Consider the following 14771-nt stretch of genomic DNA (forward strand, 5'->3'; position numbering starts at 1 on the left):
CTATTATTTCAAATTAATGAAGTTGGTTTGACAGGTACCTGTGGCTGGTGAGCAAAAAGAATGATTCTTGACCATGCCGAGAGCCTACCCAATCCATCAGTGTTAACCCAGGCAACAGAAACACTAGGCAGCCCAGACCTTAGTACTGTCTTAAAATCATACATTTATTTGGGGGGATGCAAAGACTGTCACAAGAATGCACAGCTGACACTGAGATAGCACAGAGGTCTTAAAATTTCATGGTCTTCTTGTAGTATTCAAATTTACAAAGTCTTTTGGGGCTTGAGGGAGTCACTGACTACATTGAGCCCAGCTGGGAGGTACAGTTACAGTGCCAGAAAAATAAGAGCACCCCTCCAGCTGCCCGAGCAACCCTGTAACCAGCCTGACAAATCTAAGGCAGTGGATGTCAGCACTTGTAGTACTCAAAACCCTGTGTAAATGTTGTTTTCTAGAATCTAGGAGTGCAGTGTAAGGTTGACCATATGCACTGACACATCCCTCCACACAACCACACACAAACAGTTGCCAGCATTCACTCTTTCTCCCTGTATTTTTTCTCTCTTTCTTGCTCTCTTTCAATGTCACGTGAAAGCCATATTGGATGGCAAAGAAAGCCTGGATCGTGCAGAATTCCTGCAAGCAAATTAGGGTAATGTTATCAAGAGAAGCCTTAATGAAAGTCCATTGAAAAATGAACTAAATCAAAAGTTGGCAAAACTAAGTTTATCTCCTAGGTTTTCAAGAGCATTGAAGTAGAGCAAAATATCCAAGACACAGAGTGCAGTGCCTGGCACAGAACAGGGTACTCAATAATTATTCAATAAAGCCAATAGATGATGGTATAATATTGATGGGGTTGAATGTAGAGACATTTTTGTTTATATTATGTTCTATAGATGATTATCTAACATTTTAGTTGAAATTATAAGGTAGTTAATATTTTAACCAGTGATATTTATAGGCAAATATTTCCCCTCCCTTTGAAAACTGAGTGTATTGTTCAGTATACAACATTACAGGATGTGACAAGAATAAAAGCTTTTTTTTTTTTTTTTTTTTGAGACAGACTCTCACCCTGTTGCCCAGGATGGAGTGAAATGGCGCCATCATGGCTCACTGCAACCTCTGCCTTTGGGGTTCAAGTAATTCTCATGCTTCAGCCTCCCCAAAAGCTGGGATTACAGAGATGAATCACCATGCCCAGCTGATTTTTTTATTTTTAGTAGAGATGGGGTTTCACCATGTGGGCAAGCCTGGTCTCTTGACCTCATGTGATCTGCCTGCCTTGGCCTCCCAAAGTGCTAGGATTATAAGCACGAGCCACTGCATCTATTATAAGCACGAGCCACTGCACCTAGCTGTAAACTAATTTTTTTTTTTTTAATTGATCAACAAGGTACAGCCAAAACACTGTTCTAATTTATTAGGCCCAAATTCCTAAACAAAGCTATTGAATCAATAATAATAAGACTCTCTATTTTCATTGATTTTAGACAGATATTAGCTTTCATTTAAGCCCCAGAGAGAAGTACCAATAATAAATCATCATTTCTCTGATGAAGGGTGATGTATTAGAAGGTTTATCTCCATGCGATATATAACTTAAAGCAATGGGTTAAGTTGACAAGATAGTACTCTCCACTTCAACCTAGGCCAACTATAGGCAGTTTATGCCTGATGTGGTTCCATGAATCCCTCAAGAACCTGGTGACAGATCTCAATCTCATTATCCAACATGACTGCCTGCTCTCCAACCATCACATCTGTTTCAAGAAACAGAGTAGAAAAAAAATGAATAATGGCAAATAGAGGTAAACTCCTTCTCTAACCAAGAATCAGAAAGCCCACAACATTCCCTTTTTCTTCTTCTTAAGAACTTAATTACTGAGACAAAACTATGAGAAGGTGTAGTCTTTGCTCATGTTTAACATGTGACCAGCCAAAAATGTTACTATTATTATTACTATTATTATTGTAGAAGGTTAAAACAAATATTGACATAGCCAAATACATGTCTTGGCCACAATTAGCATAATGTATAATAAAAACTCTGCATCTTGGGCATTCCATTCCACCAGGACAATGCCAAGACAAACCCTACACCTCTGGATTTCCCTCGCATGAGAAAAATGGAGATCCGCAAAGTGAAGCTGTGGCCCGCGTGGAATTTCACATAACATATGTCTGAAGGCCATGGTCATGCTAAGGGAAAGCAATATTCTTTTCTGGGGCCAAAGATGAAAATGGTCATGTGGTAAATTACTATAATTTGTGTCTTTTCTTCTTTGCTCATAAAGCAAGAATGTGTTTTTCTATTTTTATGCCTAGAGTTAAAGCCCATTTAATTCAGTTAAAATCTATGGGTTAGTCAACAAGATTTAAAATTGAATACTAACTGATAATTCACTTACTTAATCATTTCACATCCATAGGGGTCCCCCAAAAAGTTATTAGAAACCCCACACACTCAACACACACATACACCAAACACTGTGAATGTCACGATTCCTATGTATCAAGGACAAGACTGAATGTTAGTGAAGGCGAATACAGCTTCCAGTATTTGAAATAATCTATATCACTTTGAAATATTTTAGTTAACCTCTATCATATCTAAGAAAATAACAACATGTAGCTCCTACACAGGAAGCAATTTATGATAGTGGGATACAACTGTAAACTATTACTCCAAATTGCAGGGTTCTAGACCTGCCTCTGCCTCAAACTTTTTCAGCTGTTTGAGAAAGTTAACTAAGCTCTCCGGGGCTTCTTTCCTCCTCCGTAAAATCAAGGAGGTGAATAAGTTTCCTTAGGGACCTTCCAGCTATGACACTCTATGGACACATGGATTTTGTTGTCACTTTCAATCAAGTTTAATTTTCTTCAAGAATCAATCTTTTCACCTTTGGAAATTTGTTTCATTTTACAGGTCTTAAATTTATGTCTGAATCTCATGGCCTCAATATTCCCAAATCCTTCTTTTAGCTTTATACTTACAGTCAGCAAAGGTTCTAATTTTAGCAATTTCCCAGAGGAATTGAAAGAGAGTCTCATCTTTGGCTCATTACCTCTGAGAGCCGACTCACTGATGCCTGCTGTTTCTACACCCCGTGCCCTTCTCCTGCCTGTAATTGTCACCAAGGTCAGCACAGGTTTGTCACCTCTGTCAAATGGGGGAATCAAAATGAGTTTTCTCATGTTGAAAGCTGACTTGGGTTTGGGTCCCTAGAGCTTGAGGTTATTCCACACCGACTAAATAAAATGCCCCACTAAACAGCTACCAAAGAAACAAACAGGGGTTTTGTAGTTTCATTTTCATTTCTATGTCTTCCAAATTAAAACTCCTAGTAAAAGGAAATCACGGCTGTTTCCAGATTCAGTAACTCAGTATCTGTGCTTATGTCAAACAAAGCCAAGTTTAAATACTGTTTTGTTGTTTTGTTTTGTTTCTTTTCTATTGCTATGAAGTTGCAGGCCTGGCAATATTATCAGAAGCTCAACTAGACAACAGAGGTAAAAATAAAAACAGATTAGAAACAAGTGATTGAATAATGGGTTTGGGGGTTCCTTCAGCAGTCATGATATAGTCGTCTTCGCTTTCTGTTTCATAGACGCTGGACTGTAGCTTCATAAGTTTGACACACTCTCCAATCATGCACATGTACCAGCCATGCCACAGGCCCTCGGCTAAGATCTCGGCAATCATAAGGAATACCCTCTGTCTCCATCTTTAATCTCCTATATTTGACTTTTGGAATTGAATTGAGGACTATTCTTTAGTATATTTTATCTTGATTTGATTATTCTCCAAAGTTGTGGCTTTTTGCTGGTGGATAAATTCGAGAGATGGTTTGAATATTCCCAACAGTCTCAGTAAATGAACACACATTACACTTTGTAATTCAAAAATTTTCAAATTGATTTTCACATTGATATTTCAGAGGAAACACAAATCCATGATAATCTTTTTAAGCAAAATTTATGCTGTCTTTTCTAGTGAAATGGGAGGAAAATATTTCTTTATGACATCCTATGTGACAAGAATCAAGTCAGATACATGGTAAATATTTGTTTCTTTTAATTCTCACATTTAAAAATTTGTGAAACTGCTTTAAAATTGATGAAATTACAATGCTGGGAGATTGTAAATTTAAAGTTAGTCAGTCCATAAAGGAGAATCACTGCAATTCAATTCCGGTGTGGCTTAACATCTGGGATCTCTCCATCAGCCGAGTTATGCTAATTCCAGCTGGCTCAGTGTTTCTGCCAGTTAGCTGGTTAAGCCCTCCTTTTGTGACCTCACTAACCATCTTCCCCACTGCTTGCCCTTCATACCTGTTTGCCATCGCTGACAATTCTCCGGGACCTTTCTCACTTTTCCTGATCTCATCACAGCCAGGGTGCTACATTTGGTCCTGATTGTGGCATGTGGTGCTGGTATACTTGGATTTTCCTAAAAAGTTAGAATCACTTTGCATCATTGGTATTTTATGCTATTTCAGAAAAAACATTCTGCTAAACCAGGACTTCTCAGGGCCAACAAGGACTGAGCTTTCATTGGCCAGGTCCTTGCTGAATCAAGGACCTGGGCAGCTGAAAAGCAGGACGGTTTACACCCTGGACATATACGTTCTTTCCGTATTTACTTTTATTAATTTCTCTTTTAAAAATTTATCTCTATTTTAAGGTTGCCAACTTGTCAACTTTCCAATTTTTTTTAGTCCTTGCCTTTGGAAAGCCAAGAAATTTTGCAGACTCTGATACAGCTGAATATCATCAACTAGAAATATCATTTTGGAGAAGAGAATTTATACATTTCGCTCCTTTTTTATCTGTGTTGAACTGCAAAGGGTGGAAAATTGAATCTTATGCTACTATCCGGTCAACAAATGTGGCCACGCTAGCAATGCTTTATGATGGCTTTTCAGAGCTGTAGCAAGTCCAATCCATGATTAAATACAAATTTTAACCTTCTTGCTTCACACAGAAAATGAGATTTGTGCCGTGGGCTTCTTTTCTAAAATGTTGAACCCAGCAGAAAGTCTCATCTTGCCATCCAGTTTTCCTTTCTACCATTTCTATTTGCATTTCATTAGCATAATGTTGAAAAATGGAAGCAACCACATTTTTTTTCATAACTGAGCAGTGAGAGAAATGGAATATCCTGCACTCTTTTCAACTGCCTATTACTTTAGGATAGGCCAGTGTGGTGCATTAAATGATTACAAATTGATTTTTTTCTCATGCTTATACTCTTTCCATATTCCCTGTTTCTAACCGTACATATTATATAAGGAGCAAAGCATTCTGAAATCTATATCATCATTATTTGTAAACTCATATATTACTGAAAAGTGTGTATATGATATCTAATAAGTATCTGGCCTTTTTTGAAAGCCTGCTATTTAATAGGTCTTATCTATCCTATGTGGACATAGTTCCTTGCCACAATTCACACTGCATAAAGATTAATGCCCTAGTCCAGCCTTAAGCTACTTTATTTATATTGTTAAGATATCTTGATATGAGAATAGGCATTTTAGAAAAGTCATGCTTAAATAATTAATGTAAACTGTAACATGTCCACCCTCTGAGCCTAGAAACAGTGGCTCTTCCATCTTAAGAGCACTTGTACAGAATAGCTACATCTGCATTGGCTCAGAAATATTCGGATAATATATATGAATAACTTTAGGAATTTGCAAAAGTGAGTAACTTTTCTTTTAGGATTACAATAACCGTATGCTTAATGAGTTCTTGTGGGTTGCAATTGTGTGGCAGAGTTCAAATTTTATAATATCAAACTGGCCAATGTATATATTTGACCAAAAATGGATCTTCAAATTGAATGCATCAAAGACAGAGAGCATGTGTCCTGTTTGGAGTGCTGGTGGAGATATGAGTTAATTTATATAAAACGACACAATGAATTTGCTCAATCTTAAAAAAAAAAAAAAAGCTAACCATGCATTTACAATTTACTTCGGCTGCTAACCTGTGATTAGTGCATCATCAGAGACCTCCATCATAAACCATTTTCTTAATAAAATAGCCTGAATAGCAAGGACTCCAGATTTTTCCTTTTTTTAGATATTCCTTTAAAATTTTTATTTTATTTTTAATTGACAATTATTGTACATATTTACAGGTTAGAATGTAATATTTAAATACATATTTACATTGTGGGATGATTAAAATACACTAATTAACACATTTAGATTTTTCTCTTTTGTGGAACAGGTTTGCCTAAACCTACAAAATGGCAAGCCACAGCTCGGTGCAGAAAATTCTGTTTAGCAGTGAGACTACAAGTCATGTTTTGTTTTTGTCTGTGTTTTATATATTGGGATGTATTAGGACACAGAGATGTGCTGAGTAGCCTCTTTTCCAAGACAACATGTAAATGAAGCTTGATGTAATAGTTTAGTAGTACATTCTGGTGGCTGACAGCATCCTCATAGGACTCTCCCAGACATAGGTATGGAAAGGTCTGGTGCTAAAGGCTAGTTCTGGGACCCAGAAGTAGGGAAAGGTATCTTACATGATGCCACCAAGGAAAGGCTTTGCGAGAAGTAAGAGATTTTTCAAGAACAGTGTCAAGGCTGGAAAACTGGAACAAAGACTATCTTAGAACCAGGTAGAACTGGTCACTCAATTACTTTTTCCCCAGACTGTCACTTTCTTTCTCCATATTTCTCAGTCATCTATTTGAGAATCACAGAATGTGAACAAAAGCAGCTTATCTTGAGTGATGTTCCATCCAGATAGGACTGAGGCCTGTTTAAATAAGACAGGGTCTAGAATGTTTATTTCCACCAGTGTTCATGTTCTCTGCAGTGACCTCTGACACTTTTATCCGACTTCCACTTGGCTAGTTTTCTATGTTTAGTGGAGTCTTTCTGAACAGAATCATTTGCTACTCACAATCTCTTTCTTGTTTAGCTTCAATTTCTAAGGCACAGGATAATAGTATTTAAGAATTAGTCCCTTATGCTTCCAAATACTGTAATCATGCCTCCAGGATCAACTGCCTAACAAAAGCCACACAAAAGACTAACGTTGAACATTTCAGGTGTCTTAAATTGGCATCTATCAAAAGCAGAGCCTGGATGAAGGATTCAGGTACAACTGAAATGTGTGAAGAAAATGCTCCTAGGAAGAACTATTAATAGCAAAGGAGTGAGGAGAGCCAGTCTAAGAGGGAGAGAAGCCAAACAAAGAAGCGATTTCAGGTGAAGCCCCAGATGCACCATCATCCGCAGTAGAGCTTTGAAGAAGAAATTACACCTGCATTGACCACATTCTGAGAGAAAGGACGTGGACTGTTGTACTCCCCCACCAGTCATGGGGTGTGGGCCAGCCTGGAATTGGGGGAAGAGGGATGGTAAGTTCTCAAGTGTTTCTGGGTCTTCCCATGGGTATGGAAGTTCCAGTGCCCAAAAAGCCAGCCTCAGAAGTTTGTAGGTGTAAGATGTTAAGGGCAAAACACAAAAAAACTGAATGATGGGTCCAAAGATGTGCTAAAATGAATTTCATGGGATCTTAGCAGGGTACCAACCATTTTATCCATAAAAATAAGGACTTGAATTATGTCAAATGTTGATAGACACACAGAGATAGATCTTTGTGCAGAGAAGGTGGCTTTGGAGTAAGAGTAGAAAACCACAGCTGCACTAAAAAAGGTAAATGGTGAATTTAGCATCTTTATAGAAATTAATGGAGACATAATAAAGTAAGGTTCCTCAATGTAGATAGGCAGAACTGTCACTTGCATTATTGGAACTGAATTGATGAACTTCATTGAGTTTTTAGGATAAAGCCAACCTATGAAATGCTTTAAATTCTTCACAGACCTGATACATGGGTCATAGAGTCTCACATTTTAGAAAAGGAAGACTCTTTGGGGTCTGTCTGGCACATGTGATCTTATGGGTTGTGTAGACAAACTGAGATTCAGAAATGGGAATAACTTTTTGCAGGCACATAGCAAATGTGATATCATCACAAGTTATTGTAAAGAGTGCTCTAAGACTCATTGTTCTTACTTGGATGCAGTCCTTACCATCTTTTGTCAGGATTCCTAAAACACCTAACCAATACCAGGCTCATTACCATCCAATCCATTCTCCACATTGTACCAGGGGCTAAAGCTGTTCTTTTAAACACTTTGGTTGTTTCATTTGTATCAACTGTGGCCCTTCCTTCTCATGTACTTCTCTATCTCTCTAGTCTCCCCTCCCAACCCTAATTCCCTGTAAATCTACATTGAATATACCATCGCACTTGTTTATTTGAAAATGTTAATGTTCCTTCATGCTTCCATGTCTTTGTAGTGGCTGTTCTCTTTTAGAACAGTTTCTGCCCTTTCCTAAGCATTAACTGGCTAAGTCTAATATGCATAGAAATGTTTTTGGCCTTTGTGCTCCCACAATCCATGCTTATATTTCTTCTACCAGAGGGTATATCACTGGTTATTGTCATATTCTGTTGAAATCCTTGTCTTTCTCAGCAGAGTGCATCTATTTCCAGAACACATCTTGTGTCTGTTCATCATTAGAACAAAGTACCTGGCACATATGAAATATTCAAGTGTACTAATTATTGAAAATATGATGATGATAATACACAGACTGTTGATACACTATTGATCTCTGGAGGATCCAGAAGAGTCACTTCAAAGTGACTGTAAAATGTAAAGGTTGGAGTAATAAATCTGAGTAGTAATCCTCTATTTCCCATAATTCACATTGTTAAGAACTTCTCATTGTATTTTGCCACCCAGTAATTGAGGATTTCCATTCAGAATCTCATTGGGATGCTGCTGCTTGTACACACAAATATCCCACTGGAAGGCTGAAGGTTGCTTAAAGGCCCAGAAAACTGAGGTTTTATATCTTTGTATCTCTACTTTTAAGGATACTTTCCATTGCAAGCAGCAACCAGCCAATCCATGAAAGAGAAGTTCTTGGCTCATCTTATTGGGAAGTCTAGAGCTGGTAAAAAGAAAGGCACTGTCACATAACGTATATCAAGCACCTCAAATGGTATCTTTGATGTTTGCTCTTCTTTCTCAACTCTGATGCCCTTAGTTTTCGTCATTACGTGAAGGTCCTGTGATAGACATTGGACTTAGACTAGTGTTATTTTCAAAGGGAATATCATTGGAGATGAAGGATCTAAAGGTAAAAGGTGTCCTGGTTCCATAAAACGATTCCCCAAGCCCCAAAATTCTTATGTAAATTTACACGTGCACACACACACACACACACAGAGAAAGTTGAAGTGCATTTCTGCATATATGCATAGAATTTTTCAGAGAGAAAATACCCTATCATAAGTGGGATTATTTAGTCTCACGAACATACATGGAATCTTGGACAACTGTCAGGATGACGATCAGGCCTACAATCCTCCTATTTGGCATGGCTTTTATAAAATGGAATATTAGGGTTTTCAAAGACACTGCATGTCACTTATTTATGTATTTATTTCAAAAAGTTTTATGTGGACTTTGATGATGCCAGTGGAAGCTGTCCAAGGAGATATATTCAAAAGTTTCACATAGATATTTTTACATATCAGAGAGTGGTATCTTAATTTGAAAGTAAGTGAACTAGAAGCTATGAAATCCTGAGCTGATATTTAAAATGGAGACTAGTGTCAAATTTACCTCTTACTAGTTATATGACCGTGAGAAGTCATTTTAATCCTCCTGTATACAGTTTATCTATCAGCAAAATAAGGATAATAGCCACCTCATGGAGTTGTTATCAGCAATGTCTAGTATCAATAAAAGAGAGAAAGGTGCTGATGTATTTTTTGTGTATGTGTAGATTATTAATATTTTTATTAATCTCAAGATTCTGGGTGAAATTTTTAATTCATCTCTTTCTCACACTTGTTGTTTATGTCTTAAATAGCTTGATATTCTTAGCACAGATTTACAAGCATTCTTTATCTTGTTTTTCTAGAAATAAGTGAAATGAATTTAGGGAGAGACAGAGAGAAGAGAACAAAAATCATGATTCAAAGAGCTTATGTTTATGCACTTAGAACACATAAAGTTACAAATATTATTCAAAATATATATTATTTCCACTAAAAGCCCTTGGAGATGTAACAAAGTGCTAATTGTCTTCACAGATTAGCCTCATCATAAAATGTCTATGCTGGGAAGACCCGTAAAAGCAAATAATAGAGGATGTAAAATATGCATAATGTACCTCTTCTCGTGTCCCCTTCTTGTTCTCATGGAAGACTAACTAATCCATTTTCAGGTACCTTGCTTCATAGTTATTTTCTATTACTCTATATTATGCTTCCTTTACAATGCCATACAAATAATATCTATCTACCATCCCAAAGTAATCCAACCTGCGTATGGTACTGATGAAAATTGGAATCAACTGCCTAGGGGCAAACAACAACACACAACAACAACAAAAGCAGGGCCAGAGTTAAACTATAGACTTCCTGATACCCATTTATAAGGAAAGGATTTAAAACAAAGTTACAAAACCAAAACAAATGTTACGAACAAACGTGCATGTGGTGACCTTCAGACTTAAGTTCCTTTGGGCATCAGATAAAAATCCTACGCATCTGCTGTATTAACATATCATGGAGAACACTGTCTGTGCTGGTTACAGAAAGAAGTACCAAACAAGATGCAATGTACATTCAATCAATAAACCATGTTGTAAAGAAAAATGTTCAGCTAGAATTTGGCTTGGAGGAAAGTAGGCTCATTGCTTCTTTTTTAATTTAAGAGTTAACAAAGGCTTTCTTTCTTTTTTTTCAGTTGATAGGCTTTCTGATAAACCAGAGATGTGATTTGATTATGTACGTGGGTTTTCTACTGGGAGAAAAGTAACCTTGATAATAGACCAACTCAATATTGTACAATAATCTTGTTCGCTAACTTTTCAAAAACTCTGTTAGAAGAAAACACTGTTATTGGTGAAACTAATATATTATTTATAAGCCTAAAAATAGTCTAATTGTTTTTAAATTTACAAGTTTAACAAATCGCTGAGTCTTGGATTGGGGAAATGACTCACCCAGGGTCACATAACTGGTGGCAGAGCCAAGGATACAGCATTGATTTATATGACTCTGCAGCCCACGCCCTCCCTAGCAAGGAGGATACACTACATCTCCATGTGGGGGGTGTGTATTGATATGGTTTGCTCATGTCCCCATCCAAAATCTCATCTTGAATTGTAATCCCCATAATCCCCACGTGTCAAGGGTAGGATCAGGTTTAGCTAATTAAATCATGGGGCCATTTTCCCCCATGCTGTTCTCATGATAGTGAGTGAGTTCTCACAAGATCTGCTGGTTTTACAAATATCTGGCATTTTCCCTGCTGGCATTTATTTTCTCTGCTGCCACCTTGTGAAGAGGCAACTTCCACCATGATGGTAAGCTTCCTGAGGTTTCCCCAGCTGTCAGAAACTGTGAGTCAATTAAATCTTTTTCCTTTATAAATTAACCAGTCTTGGGTATTTCTTCATGGCAGTGTGAGAACAGACTAATACATGTATATTACACTAGATTTGTTTATAATGTGCTCAGTTATAATGATATACATATCTCACTGTGTATATGATTTCGTGGCAACACATTTAAATTCAAAACTCTTTGAAAGCAATACATACAGGCGCATAACTCTTAGCTGTTTAAGATAAAATAAGAAATAAGTGGTTGAAATTCTTCTAAAAAACTTTTGAAGTTTCTTATGTGTGAAATATAAATATCTAAATAAATGTACTATTATAACATTTTCATATGTACTAAATATATACTAAATAATTTATCTAGTATATATACTATTTTATATGTATTGCTATGTGCACATGATTAGAGAATTGTAATTTATACAGTACCTCCTTAAAAACATTCCTAGAGCTGTTTTGAATTTGCAGGTGATGCAATAGAAAGCTCATGGTTATATATAGCTTACAGCTCCACCTGCCTAATACCGTTAAGAAAGTCTTAGTTTTGCTTCTCTAAATTGGAGCGATAATGCCTGCATTAAGGAAGAGTGACATATAGATGGAATGACATATGGTATATGAAAGTGCCTGGCTTGTAGTTGCTCCGTAAGTATACTAGATATACGTTAGAGTATATATTAGGTATATTGGGTATAACCGGGAATTCTGAAGATAGTTGAGAGAACTGAAATTCACAGAGATTAAGAAATGGTACAGCAGTGAGACAGAATGTGTGCTGGAATCAGAGAATGAATATTATGTTCCCAGTACTTAGCAAGGACTCAACAAAAAGGCAGCCACTGTTATAGAGGAACTTTCCAATGTCCACACATGGGAGATAGCAAATAGCCACTATGTTTTCTTTACACCAGTCTCCCATCCAACAATGTCTCCCACCATGCTGACCTGAACTATGGAGTTTCCCTGTGACTCAGACTTCTAATGTTTTGAATTGCCCTTGTTCCCTCACTCCCAGCAGGGTCATTGAATATGATGTATCTTCTCTGTAATATGGTTGTACTCAACCATCACTAAATCAGTTTATACTGTACTTGTTCTTCTCACCAGAAATGTTATTTCCTCCAAGAAGACTTCATGGAAACTGTTTATGAGGACAAATAATTCATTATATACTCTTACAGCATCATTTATTTCCTTTAAACATTTATAAAAATTGTAAGTCTATACTTATCTAGATGAGTATATAGTAAAGTATGTCCACCTGTTAGTCTGTAAGTTCCAAGAAGACCAGGTCCTCAATGAGATGTGCTCACTTTTGTGTCTCCAGCATGTAGTGCTGTGTAGCATATAATATTCACTCAATAAATCATAGCAAAAATAAAGAAACAAACTACTCAGATTTGTATCCAGTCCTTCCAACTTTCTCTCAAGTGGAATTAATCCTATATTTCATGAGAAACACTTTATTATCAATATCTGCTCTATTACAGTTTTGTGGAAGGAGCAGATTTCTATCTTCTCTTATCTGACTTATAAAAATAGGCACTGGCTGGGTAGTCAGAGAAAATCAGGCACGGACACTACTTTACACATGAGCCTGATAATTTATTAAATTCACTGACTGATTAGCCGAGGATGTTTGTAAATGCAGATGTTGCTCTGATGCCTGACTTGTAATATTTGTGGAAAGCTCATGTTTATTCACTAGGAAACCCCTCTCAAATCTATCTAATTGCAGAGATGGTATGGGTTAGGGATATAAATGGAATTAAGACATATGAAAATAGCCTCAACCTAGTGTTCTGGACAAATAAATAGATCTGGGATGCAAAAACTAAATCTTCTCATGTCGAGAAACTTTTAGATAATTTCTCTAAAAAGATAGATCTTAATATTAAAGTCTACCTCATAGACTCTTTATTTTGTGGACAGAAGGAGGAGGAAAGATTGCTAAATCCAAAGAGTAAAGAATAAGATTCTACAGTTCAGATAATTATTCCAACTCTATTTCAGCTTATTGATAATATATACCTAAATCAATCTTAGATTTGAAGTCAACGAGGCCCACTGCTCTTAGTAAATAAAACGCATCTAGATAGTTATATAACTGCTCAGTCCACAATTTCATCTGCAGTATATGCTAATAGTTCTCTCAATATTGCTGTATCGTTTGCTAAATTGGAAAGCACAAATTAGGTTTTCTCATTACTCCCTAAACCACTGGCCAAATTATGGTGTTTTGAAAATATCTAACTCTGTCAGTTTTCATCAATTGATCACATGTAATAGTTTCTTTGATTAAATAAATTAAATGGGATTTGAGGCTGTCAGGTTTTCATTTGGCTTTTCCAATCATTACTTAAATTATATTTCTGTGCATACAGCTATGTTAATTTGCTAGACAATGCATGCAGAGGTTGTGATAAATTATTAAAATTTGTTAAGGATGTGTATGATTCAAGGTTGTACTTCATAAAATGAAGAACACACTTTATAGTAGTATTCCCAAATATTACTAACAACAAATGAACTTGAGCATGATCTTGTCATGTGTCTATAGACGTACTGTGCTTGCCCATGTCTAGTGATAAAATATTTTCTTATCCCCACAAGCGCAAATATTTGTAATAATGAAAAAGCTTCTTTGCCACTAGTATTACACAGTACAGCTCTGCTAAAGGGTTTCTTTTCATTCTAGATTTAAATGTCACCTCCTCTTGAGATCTCCTATTCAGCTCACCTGAAGGACTCATTGTCTTCTCTGAACCCTTCCACTATGTTTCTCCCTCTCTTTTATATATGATCTTTTTTTCACCTTTGAAGACAGTTATTTGGTTGACTGGGTTATTCCTACCAGAGCATGTAGGAATCCAGGATTGCCTCTGGATTCCTGAGCACTGATTTTAAAAACATTGACAATTGTGTATAGTGCCGCAATAAACTTAGAGGTTCAGGTATCTCTTCAAGATATTGATTTTCTTTCCTTTGGAAAAGAAATATCAGTACCCAAGATATAGAGTCAACCTAAGTGTCCAACAACAAATGAACAAATAACAAAAAATGTGGTATATACACACAATGGAACATTATTCAGTCTTTAAAATATGAAATCCTGTTGATGCAGGACATGCAAGCCCCCAAATTGGGGCTTAGCCTGTGAGGGCTCTAAGATTCTCTCAGGAAAAAATTCAAGGGCAAGCTGGGGTTGTTAAAAAGCAATCTTTTATTGTATCAAAGCTGTTCCATGTGGAGCAGGGCTAAGAGGCAGTGTGTCTGGAGTCAGCAAGGTATGGGTTCTTGGCAACTATA

The sequence above is a fragment of the Macaca thibetana genome, chromosome 20 (assembly GCF_024542745.1).
Source record: "Macaca thibetana thibetana isolate TM-01 chromosome 20, ASM2454274v1, whole genome shotgun sequence".
Classification (NCBI taxonomy): Eukaryota; Metazoa; Chordata; class Mammalia; order Primates; family Cercopithecidae; genus Macaca; species Macaca thibetana.